The sequence below is a fragment of the Athene cunicularia genome (genome assembly GCF_003259725.1).
Source record: "Athene cunicularia isolate RWA chromosome 1 unlocalized genomic scaffold, athCun1 chr1_part1, whole genome shotgun sequence".
NCBI lineage: Eukaryota > Metazoa > Chordata > Aves > Strigiformes > Strigidae > Athene > Athene cunicularia.
Genome location: NW_020799091.1, coordinates 105,558,157 through 105,576,587, shown reverse-complemented (window position 1 = coordinate 105,576,587; position 18,431 = coordinate 105,558,157). Strand labels below are relative to the sequence as shown.

Genomic DNA, 18,431 nt, shown 5'->3' with positions numbered 1-18,431 from the left:
TAATATTCCCATAATTGATAACAAACTGATTGGAGCTAAAGCGCTTCCTTCCCCATTCTCCCAAATACACATGTAGCAGGATATTTAATTATTTATTTTAAATTTTGCTTTCAGATTTTAAAGCCTAGATTATCCTAACTCTATCTGTGCCCAGAAAAAAAGCCATTTCTGTGAAGTTCCTGACCTCCTGCCCCTCTGGATAGACCAACAGCGACACTGCCATGCTTGTCCTCCTATGCTTTCTCCTCCTTCTCCTTGCTCTGGGGTCCAAAGACCAGTCAAGAAGCAAGGGGAAGCCTGGGAGAAGAGAGGCTGTCAGGAAAAGGTGGCTTCTATCAGGATGGTAGGACTGCTCCTTAATTTAATTAATAAAAAGGGAGCTGAATCAATTAAAAAGCTTAGCCTTTAGCATATGTGGAATAACAATCCTTTCCCCTATTCTTTGTATGTCTGAGCTCTTAAAATTATAATCTTCTACTTCGTGTATACATGCAGTTTGTACTGCTATGAGACCAGATCATTTAATTTTTTTGTTCTCTACCTTTTTAGATTGTTTTTATATTTTTTTCCTCAAACATTCCTTTGAGGCTTCTGCAATCAATATGAAATTGCTTTCTATTAACTGAAACAATATATATATGGAGTGGGTATAATCTAAGCACAATACATTGTTCCAGACAGCAACAATGAAAAAGTGAAGTGTTGTTTACTGAAGCACAATAGAAGTGCCTAGTGTCTGTGGTATCCATTCAGCTTGTATTCATTTAAATAGTATTGAGAACACTTTAGCCAAAAGCAAATTTGAAAGGCAAAAGAGTGAGAAAAGACTTGGGAGAGGGATAGAACAGAAAAAGCTGACAAAAGCTGGGGAAGGGAAACAGGAGGTGAGGAATTCCAAAAACGGAAGAGGGGCAGAAAAAGGTAGCTGATGAGGAAAAGGAAGGTGAATGGGGAAGAAAGAAGAGAATTTTTATATGTATAGTTTGAATAGTGTTTGATGTGTCCTGCTTAATTGTGATGCTATTGTCTGCGTGTACACAGAAGCAGGCCTACATTGCACAATATTGAGAACAGTGCAGTGAATACCTAAAAATGTCAGCTAGTATAGTTTTTACAAAAAATTTACAAAATGTTACATTCTTTCATAGAAAAAAAAAAAAAAAGAGGCAAGGTAGAGCTTGTTAGAATTAATTGGAAGAAATTATTATTATGGAGTCTCTTTGTACTCTGTGAGAGATTTTAATTTCAAGATGCCAAATCCTTCTCCCAGTGTACAGTTCTCCCTCTAAGACCACTTTCTCACCCAACCCTAGGCTTTTACCACTGTTTCATTGCCTTCTCACAGGTTGCTATTTCTTCTTTGCTTCTGACAGCTAGTTTCAGTGATGGATCCCAGGTATTAAACTTAAAAGCTTAAACTTCAAGCTTTTTAGCTCATTCTGGCCAGTTCTTTGCCAGAACTCACTTTGGATGTTGGAAATCAGCAAATGGATATGTGGATTGGGGCATGCAATAAGTGAAGCTTTGAATTATCTTCTGTGTAGATGTGGCTTCAGGGAAAAAGTATGTGTAGTCCTGAAGGTGAAGAAAAGTGTGAACATATTAGAGGGTTTGTTACAAGTAGTGGCAGGGAGCCATTGCTAAACGGACACTCAGTGATACTTTTTTCCCATGAGCAACCTTTTGAATGAGAGAGGTCTTGTATCTATGGTCTCTGCTCTCATAGTTACCGAAGCTTGTTCTTGATGTGAAAATTTAGGAACTCTTTGTATGTATTAGTCATTAATTTAACCAATCAGAAAATAAATACGCATGTGGACTCATTCTATTCTGGTGGGGGTTTGGTCTGGCATATGTTGGTGCAATCTAATTATATCTTTGAGATTACAATGATTCTCTCTCTTTTATTATTGATAGTACCAGTTATCAATTACTTAAGTAAGTATTAATTAAATCATAACAGTTAAGTAATTTTGTAACTTTTGTGATTTTTTTTCCTAATTCTGTCCTTTTCTAAGATAGCAAGGATGTCTTATAACAGTGCATAAATCCTGACAGTTACCTTTGCACATGATCTCCTATAGAAAATATGCACTCTTTTGAACACCAGGTTTAGAACCTGCCAGCATTCTAGGAGTTAAATTATTAACAGCTATCCTGCTTGGTGGTAAAGCTTTTACTCATTATTGTATGAGGTTTACATACTAACAAATAATTGCTGTAGCTGTGGTTAAAATGCATAAGCCTTCTGAAAGACATACATGTTAAAGTGAATTAGGGGTTTTGCGCAGAACTGCATAACAAAGTGTTGTGGTGCTTGTTCGTATCCTCACCTCTATGAACATTGTTCAGCCAAGATCTAACCAGGTGTTGTTATTCGGTGGTGCATTGTGCTATTTGTACTGGAGGCTGTGGGTACCTTTAATCAGTCCTGCAAAGTGATCAACCTGTGGCGATGGGTCATGAGAATTTTGTTTGTACAGGGCTGGGACAAACAACTAGCCAATTTCTGAACTACTCATAAAGGTTCTCGACCAGTTGCTAAAGGACTGACTGTGGGAGAAAAAAAAAAAAAAAAAAAAAAATTGTTTTGGCCCTACTGGAAAGGCTTACCCTTTTTTTTTTTTTAATTTTAGCTACCTTTTGTGGCCATTTAAACCCTCAGGTTGAATAATAAAAGTAAATGAGAGAGTATTTGTTACCTGAAAGTTACCCCTAGAAATGCAATTTAACTGAAAAAAATTGTTAATTCTGTACCAAGACTGAGGTTCAGAGAGGGAAGCAATTGACCTCCATTTGTACACGTAAAACTTGGGGGTTTGGGGGAATGTAATATTTTTTTTCTTAATGGATCCACATTCTGTAAAATGCCAGTTTTATGAAGGGAGAATTGTAGATAATTATATCTTTAAAGCTTCTCAAATTTTTTTACGTTGAGTCTGTGTGTCAGAAATAATTATGATGAATAGGAACAGGTTAGATTTCTTTGTTTCCTTGCCAGTGTTGCTTCTTGGGCTTACCTAAATATTCCCAGACTGACTCTTAGCCTGCTTCCAACTGAATAAAAACTGCTTGTAGACCCAATATGTCAGAGTACATCAGATTTTAATACTCTTTCTGGGTCTACAAGCAAAAGAAGGATTTTTTTTCTGAAATTGGATTTTATTTCTTTGTAAAGATTGGTATTTGAAGCTACTCCAGCTTTTTAGAATTTGAGAATTCTTCAGTGGACAGAGTGAGTCTAAATTAAGCAATAAATTCAAAGTGTTATGTTATTGGCATTAGGCATGCAGACTGAGGTTTTTCAGAACAACTTAGGCAACATAGATATACAACTCCTATAAAATGTAATGGGAGCTCCATAGTTGCAACGGCAGCACAGTTTTGAAAGTCTCTGCTGTAGTGACTTTTTGACACTATTTCGAAGCAACTTTGCAATCCTTTTGTTTCTTTTTGCTGCAGCTGATCACGGACTTTTTCTTTACAAGTTGTGATTGGCTTCAACTTTTCTATAGCCTTCTAAAGTCTGAGTCAAATTTAAAATGTAAAAATATGTAATTTCTGAAATGCTATGGCTTTAATAACAGTAAAGGACAGGAGGTGGGAACAGAAAACAAGATCATGACCTGGATTAACCATGCTTTTGATAGATTAAGTTTATTTTATCAGTCTGGGTCTCTCTGGAATGGAGACTGGAGAAATTCACCGGTGTTTTGGAATAGGTCATATTTTCTGTAACTTTCATTCTGGTCTGTTTTCTTCCTGTCATCATCTCCTTGGTCTCAAAAAAGACTACCTGACTTGTTTATGAAAACCTGATGACAGAATTTGGACAAACAGGAACGTAAAGAAATCACTATTCTCTTAATTCTAGGAGCAAGGCAAACATAATCCATATTTCAAGCAACATTTGGCTTTAATAATTGTTCCACAAAGGGAAGGGACATTGCCCAGACAGAAAACAGCATCCAGGGGGGAGAATCAGAAAAGTGGAGAAGGTATACTCAATCCTTTGAGATTTATTTGTGCAAAAGTTAGCTTAAATGGAAAACAGAAACTACATATTGCTGTATAATTTTTTAATGGTCATAGCTTAGCTGAATCCCTGACGATAAAATGCTTAAAGAAAATAAGAACAAAAGGAATAAAATTAAAACAAAATACTCTCAAGTGCTCTGTAAAACAATCTTGAAGGCTATCCAGAAAGTACATCTGTTGTTGGATGGTGGAAAAGTACATGATAAACAACCAAATAGCAATGCCATTGGCATGGAAGAATACATTTTCAGATAGTCAAGATAAAGTTGTGAAACATAATACCTACCTCTTGTGTCTGTAGAACTTGCTGCTTTACAGGATAAAACACAGAACAACCAAAATCCCTTTCAAGGTGGATAAAGCCAATGCACAGGCACAATTTACTCAAGGCTGTGCATTAGAGCTCTAACACAGCTGGAAATTGAACCGAAGTCTCCTACGGCCTAGAGTGGTTCCTTATTTAATAAGTCAGTGGGGCAAAGCTCTGTCAGGTGTTTTTAAATGCATTTTCTTATCTCCGTTTTCTGGAATGAATAGAGGGCTCCTGAAGAGAGAATGAACAACTGTTTTGCTTTCTACCTCCACATAACTGTGCAAAATGATTAGGATTATAATTGAACTGAGCTGGTATTATCTGCTTAGTATTTTTTAGGTATATAGAAACAGCTCAATACCTTTTCAATTCCTTTAGCATAGTGACAGTAAGATTAGTCCCATTATGTGAGTGCCGGATGTTTAAACCTAGGAATTCAACTGGTGGAAGGGGATCATGGGAGGCAGATAGTCAACATAGCTAGATGTTTGAGTGGTAGTGTCCCAACGTACCTCAGAGGATAAGGTAGGAGGAGGATGGACGCATTGAGATAGTGTTGACAGGGTCTGAAGTGCCACAGCCCTCAGAGTGGTTGCAGGTTGCCTTAGCAGCCAGACTCCTACAGTTCATTTACAGGAAGCCCAGTGCTGGAAGTCCAGCTCAGCACTTGCACACCTTTGGACTTTTCCTTCGATACATATATACAAACTCTTTAGTCTTTTCTAAGGTCTGGGGGAGTGGGACATGAATGAAGAGTGAGCCTCCCCTTCCAATGTTAAGTTTATTTTTGTAGGTCAGGTGAGGGGTTAGTGCAACATCTGTAAATATCTGAAAAGCAGGCACCCAAATAAGGAGTGTATGAAGACCTAATTAAAACTTTTGTAGGTTTTAATAATGCATATGTATTATCCTTCTTTCAGAGGACAACATGGAGATATTTTTCAATTCGAAATTATTGCCTCTCCAGGTAGTTAAATTGCTGCACAACCACCTGCAGTCCCAGGGAACCCGGACTGTGAGCATCCTCGTACCTTGCTCAGCATAAGTGGGTCAATATGTTGGGGTTATTATCACTAAAGAAAACAGAAATTAAATAGGTTTACTCTGATTTGGTACTGTCATAGACCTGTGGGTGAGCTACAAGCCAAGCTTAGGCACCAGCCTTATTATTTTTACCATAATGGTTGGTGTTTGCTATCTGTGTTGGGAACAGGAGGTAAGAGTGAGTTACATTTCAGTAGCATATAACTGTTTAATATGCAGACAGGAATAGTTAACTGGCAAGGCCAGAATGTTGCATGTCAAAGTTTAATTCTCTACTGTACAATAAAATTTCTAGACAGCTTGCCAAAAATCACAGAGGAAGAGAGCCATAAAGCTCCTCTAGTCAACAGTTTAGATTTGGAGTGACAATGCCAGGAGTCTGCTAAGTGTTAAGGCATCCTTGTGAGATGCATGCATTCAGCAACGATTGTCTTCATTTTCTTACTTCAGACAGTTTTTGCAATTGTCTGTGGAGGGAGAGAAGATGAGAGTAGTCTTTTCCTGACTCATAATTTAGGTTCAATTTATATCCTAGCCAACAGCTAGAGAGGGAACGACCCAGACTTAAGCACTTTCTTCCCTGGGTCCATTTTTATCCCCTGTGCCTGTGAGAGTACAAAGGTGTCTGCCATCAGTAACTATGTGATCTCCCATTTTGAATACTCCTTTGCATGTATTCACTAAGATAGGACTGGTCTCCTGGGAGAATGCCTTCAGCAGTGGTCAAGCATAGACTTTTTGGTTTTGCTTCAGGTATTTCTGTATTTTAGACCGAGCTGAACAGGAAAGATTAAAAGCATGGGTGAAAGTTGCTGAAGCATGAGCATTGAGCATCAGCAGTTAGGTACCTCTGTGTGTACATTATAAAGGAAATCTGAATGCATCAGCCCTGCTGATGGAGGTTTAACTGCAGGGACTTTATGTGCCTACAGATAAGGAAATGTCTTAACCAGGTTTTAAAGATTTAGGTGCATAAGGATGCAGACCTCAAATTGAGAATCTTCAGTTGCTGTTTTTTCCCCTCCACACGTGAGTTTGGTGGATAAATATCTCAAAAAAATTGGCTCCTGTTACTTTGACAAGTCACATACATACCATAACTACTGTCTGTGGTACTACATGTCTGTTCTTTTAGTACTACTTTTAACGATTTGCACATTGGGTAACACATCTTGCTCGTTTAAAGGAGGGAAGGTATGCAGCTGGGAATGTATGCCATTTGTGAGTGCAGAGACCTTTTTTTCAAAACTGCTTGAAAATTATTTGCATTCTGCCAGTAACAATGTGCTAATATTCAATAATAATAATGTATCATCACATATTAACTTACTCAACATTGTGAAACTCATGCTACAAAACAATAAAGTTCCTCTGTTCTCTACCATGAAAATGGAAACTTCCTGTTAGGATAGGAGGAAGGCAGTGATCAGGTTTTATTGCAATGAGTACTGAAAGCTGAATGACCTGGTTCGCTGACAGTCTGGTCATCCTGAATTTTTATCACGTTGGTAGGAATCAGTGGCTTTTAGTATTTCTCAGGATTTAAAAGTACAAGAATAATAACACCATACATGGTGAAGTTACTCATTCAGGAGATTATGTTAGACTAATTTTAAATAACAGTGAAAATATTCATAGTTGTATTCTGCTGTCTCATTGGAAACTTGAGATATATGAAACAGCTAAATGAAGAGAACCAGTTAAGATGAAAATTACAATGTTGGATTGCAAATACATATACTGACATGTAAATTTTTTGGTTTATAAACTCTCTTTTTTTAAGATCTCTGTGAATGTCATTCAGCTGATTTTTTTGTTTGTTTGTTTTATGAAAGAAGACCAATCCTTGCTTCAAGGGGATGGGGGAAAGGACAAGAACCCCCTCATCTTGTGTACAATCAAAGCTGTGATACAGAAAACTGCCTGTGTGAACCTAGAGTGTCACTTAGTGATTCTAAATTTGTGGTTTGAAAAGGGAATTACAAGTTACTTGATAGAGGAGAAGCTCCTATTCAAATAATTGCTCAGCAATTGGAGACAAAAAGGATATAAAAATATTAGAAGAAAGAGTAGGCAATGAAGTAGACATGATGGTCTTGAGGTTATGACCCTGGTTTCTGGAAGCCTGAGTTGATATGTGATCTATCCAAAATATGTTAGGCTAACTTTTCTCTTTTTCAGTCCTGTCTTCTAATTTTATGAGGTCTTTAAGTACCATGATAGGCACTCTGTTTTATTAGCATGAAGACCACTTAACTCCGTTAGATTATTGCTGTTACTCAGATGCAAGTGCTAACGGATAAAAGAAAAAAAAAAAAAAAAAAAAAAAAAAAAAAAAAAAAAAAAAAAAAAAAAAAAAAAAAATCTATATTTGGAACATCTTTTCATGGTTTTTAGAGTGCTTGCATTTCCCTCCTATTGTCCTGTCTCTCCTGTGTCTTTAGTGAGTATGTATCTGGAGTCTTCTATAATTGGAGGAAAAAGCTGAAAAGCTGCTGCCTATTAGCAAGAACAAAAAGAGTAGCAATAGAAATCAATGAGCCAGAACTTTCAGCAGATAAATAAACTGTTTATAGGTCCAATAGTTGTGAGATTGTTTTTCCCTTTAATATTTCCAAATACCGTCAAACACACACACCCCACAAAAAATATTTTCCATAGGGTTATTGTACTCTGCTATCACTTGCATTTGTGGATTCCATAATTAGCTCACAAGAAGTACTTGACATAAAAATGGAAATTGCCATTATTTATTCTGAACTGAGACCACTCCCTCCTCTTAGGGAAGTGCCACAGCTATTCCAGAGTAAAAGCTTTGGGAAGGGTGCAAGAGGATTGTTTGCAGCTGTTTCAGATCTCTCTGAAGAATAAGAATGGGAGAATAAAAAGTGAACTGAAAAGGCAAACAGGATGGAATTCTTGTATTTATGCTTTACTAGCACTGGAGGCTTTTAAACCCCATGTACAACTGCAAAAGATGTGTCAGTGTCAAAAGAAAGGAAATTCCAGTAGACACATCCGTGCCTCTGTGTTCCAATAAGCTAACATTTACAACTGCTTTATTCTATATGGCATAGCATAGCAATACAGGTTTGTAGGCAAGGAAATCCTTACTTAGAACTAGAACTATTAAGAATCAGTTTTATGGGAAATAATTGCTTGTAAGAAGAGATCCATGTGGTTGGGGATTGCAGTAAAAATTTAAGAGAAAGTAGGAATGGATTATAACAAAATACTGGAGTTTAGTTGTTCTGTGTTGTCAGACACCTACTGAAGATGAGGTGTCCTTGACAGTGAGTATCTACCCCTAGTAGAAAACCAAATCTGAATCTTAATTCAAGGCAATAAGAAAACCTTTAAAATTGACACTAATGAGAAGCTTTTATCTGTCTGTTTGAGGCCATATTAGTTAGGGCTCTTAAAAGGAGGTATAAAAATTTAGGGGATCTATGAAAAAAATAATCAAACTTTCAGTAATTAAATAGGCTTGTGGAGCTGAAAAAGAATGAGGAAGAATAGAAAAAACAACAGTAAGAGAGATAATATCTCAAAAGAAGAATGAAAAGGATAATAAAGGTTCTGATAGAAACATGGCTTACAATGTAATGGATTTATCAGCAGCAAAGAATTAACCTGACAGATGCAGCCATGGTCAAGCAGTGCAGGACAATGCATTGTCTTCTGCTAGTGGAGAAAGCCTTTAATGACAACTGTAAATTACCCTATCAAACATGCTAATTTCTGTAAAATCAGATAATCTTTTAAGAGAAAGGTTGGTTGTTTTTTTTTTTAAATTTAATTCTTTCTAGATGTTTAGAACTAGAAATACAAAATATCATTAAACAGGTATTATTAACTGTGTGTCTGCATGATAAAAGTGAGAATAAGGGTAAATTTTTCAACTGCTTGGACCAGCTCCTTTTCAGGTCAAAAAGTGTTTATTGAAACAACTGACTCTTTTTGTCTAGAGTCGACTCATCACTGTTGCTTTAAATACATTTTTCTGCCAGTTGTTTTCTTAAAACCCTCAAAGTTCTGTTTAAATCCTGAATTAACTTTGGAATAGAATGGGATCTTTGTTCTCTGCTTGTACTCGTCATTCTTTTGCATCTTAGCTCTACTGCAAAAGAAAGAAAGATCTTATTTATGGAAGGTAATTAGACATTAGATTTCTTAGTCAATGTTGTACGTCAATATTAAGACAATGTTAAGACAAGATACTTAAATACAGTTCTTAGCTATTGAGATGGTGATTCTGATGCTTCAGTTTTACTTTCTATGCATAATATTAAAGTAAATTTATTGAGATTTATTTATGAACAAATTACTGATATTTATGTGATCTATAACTGAAGAAATCCAAATTAGTCAGCCAGAAATCTTGGTCACTTTTGGTTTAAATTGTTTTAATATATTATTTTTATTTAGCTAGAACTGTGGTAGAGGTTTAACTTTAACATTTATGCTAGCTATGGCTTGAGAAGCAGCATATCTATATTACGCAGTGTCTAACATCCATACTCTAGTCCCGGTATTGTTTATTTGACAAACACTGATAATCTTACAAGCATACTGTGCTTAAGAACTGTACTTGTCACAATTAAAATGTAAGATGGATAGCTGTATGCATGGAGCTCTAATTTATGCAGAACATGCAGAAAGGAAAATAATGCATTTTTATTGCCAGTTGGATGTAGAATCTCATGAGGAAAGCAACCAAAATCCTATTTCAAGCTCCCTAAGGAGATCCCATGGATCATATTTTTCAGTCTTTCTCAATATTCAGGTTTCTGGATTTGTTTGATCTGGGAAATGGTGAAGGAGAGAGGTTGGAAAAAGGCAAGAAAGGGATACTGTTGGGATTCTAGAGGGCTTTCTGCGAGAGAATGGCCATGTGAGCAATCCTGCGTGAGAACAAGACTGATAAGAGCCTCAGCCGAGCAAGAATGCGATAAGGACGTGACCCAGAATGAGGGGGGAGAAACTCGACGAGACAAACAACCCCCGGAAGGGGTTGGGACGGAAGAGGAAGTTCCCCAAGGCAGGAAGCCTGGCGAGGCTGATGTGGCACTTTTTATCCAATCATAAGAAGGTTTAAAGCGCGGGCTAAGTTAACTGTCCAGTCTTGAGGACTTGTACTGCATGTTACTCACGTGTGCAGGAGAACATTATAAAAGGGCTTTCTTAGCTGTAATAAACGGGCATTGCTTGATCACACTGGTCGTGTGTGTGCTCAGCTCTCCCGCAGGATACTGTCTTCCTAACTAAAGAAAATTCAGTGAGATCCCTGAGTGGAATATATTTCCTTCTGTGAATATGACCTGCGAATGTGGAAACGGGATAAGGAGTAGTAAGTTCCTGATGATATCATCAGTGTCAGGTGAATCATCAAGAGAGAGAGAGATGCCTTTTGGATTTGACCTTGACATAAAATACATGAAAGAAATTTATTTTCCTTTTATTGCTTGTATCTTTACATAAACTTGTAAGTGTGTAGTTCTGGTTATGCCCTATTTGCTTTCATATGATTTCAAATTAAATGGTTAATGTTAGTACATTAATGCATGATGTTCCTATGGGGTAGGATAGTTTTCTAATACAGAAGCCTGATGTGTTGTTCCAGGCGATCTGAAAAGTAATAAGTTGTTTTTAATGTGGGAGTTCCTGGAAGAAGGGGAAGTTCCCTTGCATCCAGCAATATGTTGGGAAAAACCCTGAAGGAGGAGTATCCTTCTTTGAGAGATGAATCCACAGAGCCAGTGATCTGGTAGTTAGGGATCTTTTGGTACTAGAACAAATATTTGAGGAGACAAATTTCAGAACACAGTGAGCGATAGCTTCAGCCACAGTGTCAGCTACTGACATTAAAATCAACCATTGTACTTCCTGAATTCTTAAGACTGCACATCATCAAGGCTCCATGCTAGGGTATAATCAGACTTGCAATTCTTTAAACTGTGCTAGCTAAAAATCCGGCAATTCAAAATATGGTTTCCTTATGGACGGGTTCATGTGACAAAAAAAATAAAAACAAAACAAAACTCCCAAACCCCAACAACTAAAACCCCACAAACTCCAAACAAGTTAATTAGAGCTAACCAAACATTTAAAAAATATTCACATCATGTTTACAGTCTGGATGAGAGCTCAAAACCATCATACTGTACTCTTCTTTTTCATGCAGACCTTAAAGTTTTGGGCTCAGTTTGATCTTGAATTTTTACAATTTTTTTTAGAGTGGAGATCTTGTGTACGTGTGTATCTCCGTGAAGAATGTGCCACCCAATTAACAATTTTATTAGCTAGACTTTCTATGTCTGTAGCTTTTAATAGAGCAGACATGAAACAGAAAAAATTACAGTCTAGTCATTTTCACAGAATCACAGAATCATCCAGGTTGGAAAAGACCTTGAAGATCATCCAGTCGAACCATTAACCTAACACTGACAGTTCCCAACTACACCATATCCCTCAGAGCTGTGTTGACTTGACTCTTAAACACCACTGCCCTGGGCAGCCCATTCCAACGCCTAACAACCCCTTCTGGAAAGAAATCCTTCCTAATATCTAGTCTAAACTTTCCCTGGTGCAACATGAGGCCATTACTTCTTGTCTTATCACCTATTACTGGGTTAAAGAGGCTCATCCCCAGCTCTGTGCACCCTCCTTTCAGGTAGCTGTAGAGGGCGATGAGGTCTCCCCTCAGCCTCCTCTTCTCCAGACTAAACACCCCCAGTTCCCTCAGCCGCTCCCCGTACGACCTGTGCTCCAGACCCTGCACCAGCTTCGTTGCCCTTCTCTGGACACGCTCGAGTCACTCAATGTCCTTTTTGGAGTGAGGGGCCCAAAACTGAACACAGGAATCGAGGTGCGGCCTCACCAGTGCCGAGTCCAGGGGTCAGATCCCTTCCCTGTCCCTGCTGGCCACGCTATTGCTGACACAAGCCAGGATGCCATTGGCCTTCTTGGCCACCTGGGCACACTGCTGGCTCCTGTTCAGCCGGCTGTCAATCAACCCCTCCAGGTCCCTCTTTGACTGGCAGCTCTCCAGCCACTCCTCCCGAAGCCTGTAGCGCTGCTGGGGGTTGTTGTGGCCCAAGGGCAGCCCCCGGCATTTGGCCTTATGGAAACTCCTCCAGTTGGGCTCAGCCCATGGCTCCAGCCTGTCCAGGTCTCTCTGCAGAGCCTCCCTACCCGCGATCACATCAACATTCCCACCCAACTTGGTGTTATCTGCAAACTGACTGAGGGTGCACTCGATCCCCTCATCTAGGTGATCAATAAAGATGGCCCCTCTTCCAAAGGCAATAGATTCTCCTTTTGTTCTTCTTTTAGATTCTTTTTTTTTGTTTTTGAGGAACAGTGAGTGGGATGGGAGCAGGAGATTGCAGCAGCAGTTTCTTGGCTATAAGGGTTTTGTATGTCACCTCAGCAGCTTCAGAGCTGGTGATTTAGGGCTACAAGGCATGTGATTTTCCAGATTAAATGAGGACATGATGAAAGGTCACCCTGATGTGTTGAGGTGCTTGGTGAATACAATGAATACCACCATACCTACACCTTGGAGCATGGAGGGGGCCTTCACAAGGTGCCTTCAGGTTCTTCCACTCAGTCCAGGCAGAGGAGACTCCTGCTTCTGGCACCACAGCATCAGGTCAGAGCTTCGTCACTGTGGGGGATGCTCATAAGCAGGCCCTCAAATGTAAACCACCTCTCTTGCCCTGCCTGCCCAATGGCAGAGCCAGAGGGAGGAAGGTTCGCTGTTTTGAATATTATGTTGGTGTTCATAAAATGGAAGATGCCCTCTACATCAGTAGTGTTGGTAAATATGTATAAGCATGTAGTGTTAAACTGAAAAACAGATTTCTGAAGCCCACGGGCCAAATTTCTAGCATGCAGGAAGGTAAATGGGCTGGATGAAGGTCTACTCAGCATTCATAAACATTAATATGCTAATGCACACAGACCAAACTGTGTTAACATGATGAGAACATATTTTTGATGTAACCAACATCACATTACTTCTTTCTTTTTCTGTAGATGCTAAGGGATCTAGCTAATTTTAAGTGTTTGCTCTCTCCACACAGCTGGACAAAATGCCACATTTCAGGTAGAACAGGAGTAGTAAGAGACCCATAGTCTTGCCTGTCTCCCTATTCCAGCCCCTACACTGAAACTGCAGCAGTCTAGCTCTGAAAGCAATACACAACCATGCATCTAAGGAACAACATTTAGACTTAACTAAATGATCACTGTTTTAAATACCCTCTGTGTCATCCTGGGAACTGATTCTTTTTAAGGAGAAGTTCCACTGGAGATGATAGCATGGATTTCATGACAGTAAAACCACTGTAAATGGGATCAGAAACAGATCCATTAACTCTAATTGGGGAGTGTAGAGTGATCTTATTTCATTGCATTGTACTCAGGCTGTACGGCTGTTATTCCAAGTGACAGATGTTTGTTTTCCAGCACTTAATTTGAACATAGCATTAATGGTAATGCATCCAAGAATGGATATTGCTAATATACAGCATTAACATAGCTTACTCTGTCCCCGGCTTCTGCTCAGAAAAGGATTCCAAAAAGAGAGAAAGCAGCTCAGACTCCATGGAATAATGGTATTTTCTGTCTTCTATAGTAGACCATTTCAACCCAATGAGTGTTGAAAATAGAGATTATTATTTACATTTCATGGTAGCAGAAACCATTTTCAATGGATTGCGTATTTCTATCAGGGTATAAAATTTGCTCCTCCTGGAAGCAGGAAAATTCTGTAGACAGATTTTTGCCTGTCTTTAAACCTTTCACCAGATGACTAACCCTCAAGGTTTAATAGCTGGTAGACATCTGTAGGCAAAAGTAAGAGAAACGAGTTCATCAAGGAACTGTATCATGCTTCCAACATGTGGCAACATGAGTGCCTCTTCACCATCTGTTATTTTTGTGAGGATTTTATTATGTAAATGATGCACTAAACAAAGGAAAATTATTCCCTTTACAGTATGTTGCGACTGCCAGGCTTCTGTGTCAGCCCCGAAACAAATAATGAAAACAACAGAAAAGTGGCAGACAGAATATCTTGGGTTTTTCTACTTGTCCTCCCGAAAGGGAGCAACTATCTTCAGAAAAATTTTGTTTCTTGCATGTATTGTGACTCATAAAGACAGGTAGTTAATGAAACAGCAAACAGTAGACAGATGAAACTAAATTGAGGTGAGATTTGAAGGCTTAAAATAGATTGAAGAGACAATCCTGCAAAACTATGGATGGTGCTAAACCTCTCTGGAATCACTGAGACAAGAACATGGAACTGGGCCCCTAAATCTTCTGCAACAGACAAAAACTATTGTTGTGGGATAGGATTGGAAATACATATTCTGCCCTACATCCTGGTTTAAAATTTTCCATTAAATTACCAATTTAAATTGAAATGTAATTATCTTAACTGGCATATTTTTGGCAGCTGTGATGAAAAAAAAAAAAAAAAATCCCTGTGCTACACTGGATCAAGTAAAAACCCATAGGAGTTCTAACACTGGCCCTTAATCAAAGTCTGCAAAGACACAAAGGCTTTGAGCTGATCTATGCCAAACCATGTTGGACAGTATGGCACTGCCTAGAGCATCCTTCTGGTGGCATTTAAAACACCTGGTGCCCTAGGAAAAGAAATTGTATCCAAGGCTGTAAATTCTCTGTTTTCCCTATAACCATCTACCAGCCAACAGTGGCTGCTCCGATAGCAGCATATTTCACAGGAAAGAAAATGTACCACTATTTTTATTTTATTAATTTATTTAATGGGTGACACTCAAGTGGTTATCTGCATACACACTCTTCTTCATTGTGTATTTCATAAGGTTTAAAAATAATTAAACTTCCATTGCATTCATTGATTTAACTCAAATCTTAATTTGATAATTGGAAAAGATATGCATTGAAGATTAATTGTTATTCTACGTGAATATAAACAGAAGTAACTGAAGCCAGTGCCAGACTTGACCAAATTGATGAATTAAGGGGGTTCAGTTACTTCCTGTATTGTCTTTGTGGATTTCTTACACTTGTATTTGTCAGCTTTTCCTGACTTAATTATGATTAAATGTTGAACTTTACAGATAGCCAACTGCTGATACTGCTGTATTGATTAGTTGTTTTTATTAATGTGCTAAATTTTGTGGTTGCAACAGGAACATATTTCATGATACTGCATCTAATAGCTGTAGAACTCTGCCATGAAACTATCAAGCAGCCCAGCTTTAGCAGGTATTCCTTTTCTTTCAGTTTATCTCTTTTTTTCCTGTTTATTTATTCACCTTTTTTTTTTTGATACTTCTGAAATGTTTTCGTGGTAAAAGACAAACCTGTGTTACTTTTTAACAGTAGCAACCAGAGAGCAGAATACTACTGCCACTTAACACCTGTAAGCACCAGTACTACAAATGGCTTGTTTTTTTGGAGGTCCTCGAAGTCAAAATCTATAATTTCTGTTAATGCCTGTTGTCATGTTTTGTTTGCGGAATTAGAAATCAATAGCAACCATAATCTAATATTTCAAGTCAAACAATTTCATTTGAGTTTGCAAATGTGACATAAACTTGCTTTCATCATTGCAGGTGTCAGAAACAGTTCAAAATAACTTACAATATTGATTAATATTATTGTGTCGTAATCTTCCCCTCTCATAGTGCATATCTAAAATTCAGGGATCATAGGAAGCTAAATTTTTACATAGATGATCATCAAAGTCTAACAGGTTTTTGTGATGTGAAAAGGTACTGAAAGTTAGGAAGATATATGAAATACATTCTTTTCAATCACACTTTTAAAATTGTTACTTACTTCATACACATTTTTAAATTCATCCTCCTCTTACTCTGTGATCAGTGATAGTTTCATAAGTATCATGAATAAAACTTTTCTTTTTGTGTGCAGCTTGCTGTCATTTGAAGTTTGCTATTCTTTTCACAGTGACCAGTGCAGACATAAACTCCTTAAGTACAGTATAAAACTGAATTAAACTGTAATGGTAGAGTTCCTGTTGTTTCTCCACCATAGTGTTTTATACATCACATATATGCATATATGATATTCATAATTATTCTGTATTCTGAAACATAGAAGAGATCTATTCAAACAGGAGTGCCAATATTCTTTTTCTTGAAATACATAATATATGTAACTATAATCATTGTAATGTAATATACTTTTTTTCCCCTACCAGTTTTTATATGTAAATTGATGGGAAACAGTTACATAATAAACACCCTTTATGGCTGAAGTCTTCATAACCTTAGAAGCCTGGAAATGACATTATTAATATCCCATATGATGTTTTACCCAGTCATCTATTTTCTGTTTTTCAGAGCACTTAGTCACAGGGGAAGAAGCCCTGCTCGCAAAAGACTCACTGATTTGAACAGGAGCTGAAAACCTTGGGAGAAAAATCCTCCTCCCTCTAACCACAGTCACAGTAGTAGAACTTCAGGTCAAGGAAGGTCATGCACTGCAGCCATTCCTGAAGGGCAGCAGAGGGAGGGCACTGGCCACCACTCCACCGGAGCCTGGCTGGGGGCTGTCTCAGCCCTTCCGCACCACTGGGGTGGCATGAGTAGGATGCCAGTAGATGTCTTGCAAGCTCTGCAGGATGCTAAGCTCAATACCAGCTGTCAGAAATGCCTTCCAAGGCCTTTGGTCAAACAACAGGGGGTCTTAGGAGGTGTTAAAAGTATTGGCCAGCCTTCTAACCTAGGGTTATGGAACAGCATCTCAGAAAAAAAAACACTCCAGTCCTGTTTTTTGGACTCCAGGAAAACTAGGAAATGAAGCTGTGGCTTGGATTTAGTAGTTGGTCATGCCATTTGCACATGCAAAACACTGAAGAAAGAACCACAATGAAAATGAAACCAGAAAACTGTAAAGGCAAGGCCTTTCAGTACAAATTTTGACTCCAGGTTGCCAAATGAAGGTATGAAAATGTAACAACTACACAACTTGAATCATTTTTCTATCTTCAGTTCCTGAAAATTCAAGCTGGCCGTCAAACCTCACCTAAATTCTGATACATGTCTTCTCTCAATTTACATGTGCTTTGTTCTGCAAAAGAAATAAAATTCCTGCTGTGTTACTTGATGGTGCTATCTGTTGGTGTTTCTTCTCTTACTTTCTGATCTCTTCATTTTTGTGTTGCTGCTCAGATTCCTTTTTTGCCATGTCACCAGTCGTGTCTTTCAATCCGTCAGTACTAGCACTTTCTCTAATATATTTTCTTTCACAGTGCTTGGTTTCTTTCTTTTTCTGTGTTATCATTCTACAATCTCCAATGTATCTAACAACTCCTAGGGTAACTTGAACTGCTAGAGCCACAGTGAATTGGATGTCTCAGAGTTAGTATCCTTTGCAGCTCCCATAGCTTTGAGCATGTTTGGTTTTCAATATTTTGCTTTTTCCCCCCCATTTCTAGTGATGCAGATAGAGCTATCCCCCTTTCCGAGCAAAATGCCATAATGTTCACAAGAGATAGCAAATAATGTTGGTAGCAGAAAGAGGAAAGCTTTCATCATCACAACAAAACGGACCTAAAGGTTTTATAGACTAAAGGCCCTGAAGTGTATGGGGGGCCATTTCCACTGTAATCAGTCTTGTGAAAGTGAAGGCAGAACAGGACCTTGACTGTCTGTATCTGGACTTTGTCAGGCCATTTGTTTGTGACCAGAAATGTATCGTTACTCAGGTTTTCAATAAGGGGATGTTCACTGAGGCATCACATTGATATTTTTGAAGTATGTTTCACATTTTCAAAGGAGCAAATTTATCAGCAAAGGATTGAAATGTCTAGCTGTTTCGGTATGTTATCAAGATTTCACATCACACTGCTGTGTAAGTGCATTCATTTTTCACCTGCTGGGTGTAATGGGAATGAGTTCAGCAAATGAAAGCATGTTAACAAGGAGATGATTTGGCCAAACCTTGTTCCTTCCTCCTAAGAAATAAAAAAGCCCTGAAAAACAAAACCCAAAGGCACCAGCTTACTTCA

General features: G+C 38.3%; 1 long non-coding RNA gene across 1 annotated transcript; it reads left to right on the top strand.

The window, feature by feature from the left end:
• The first annotated feature begins 3,686 nt into the window (after positions 1-3,686).
• On the top strand, positions 3,687-17,450 carry LOC113483642. Its single transcript, XR_003399070.1, has 3 exons — positions 3,687-3,844; positions 5,272-5,366; positions 16,762-17,450. It is a non-coding gene; the product is annotated as an uncharacterized LOC113483642 (long non-coding RNA).
• The last annotated feature ends 981 nt before the right edge of the window (positions 17,451-18,431 follow it).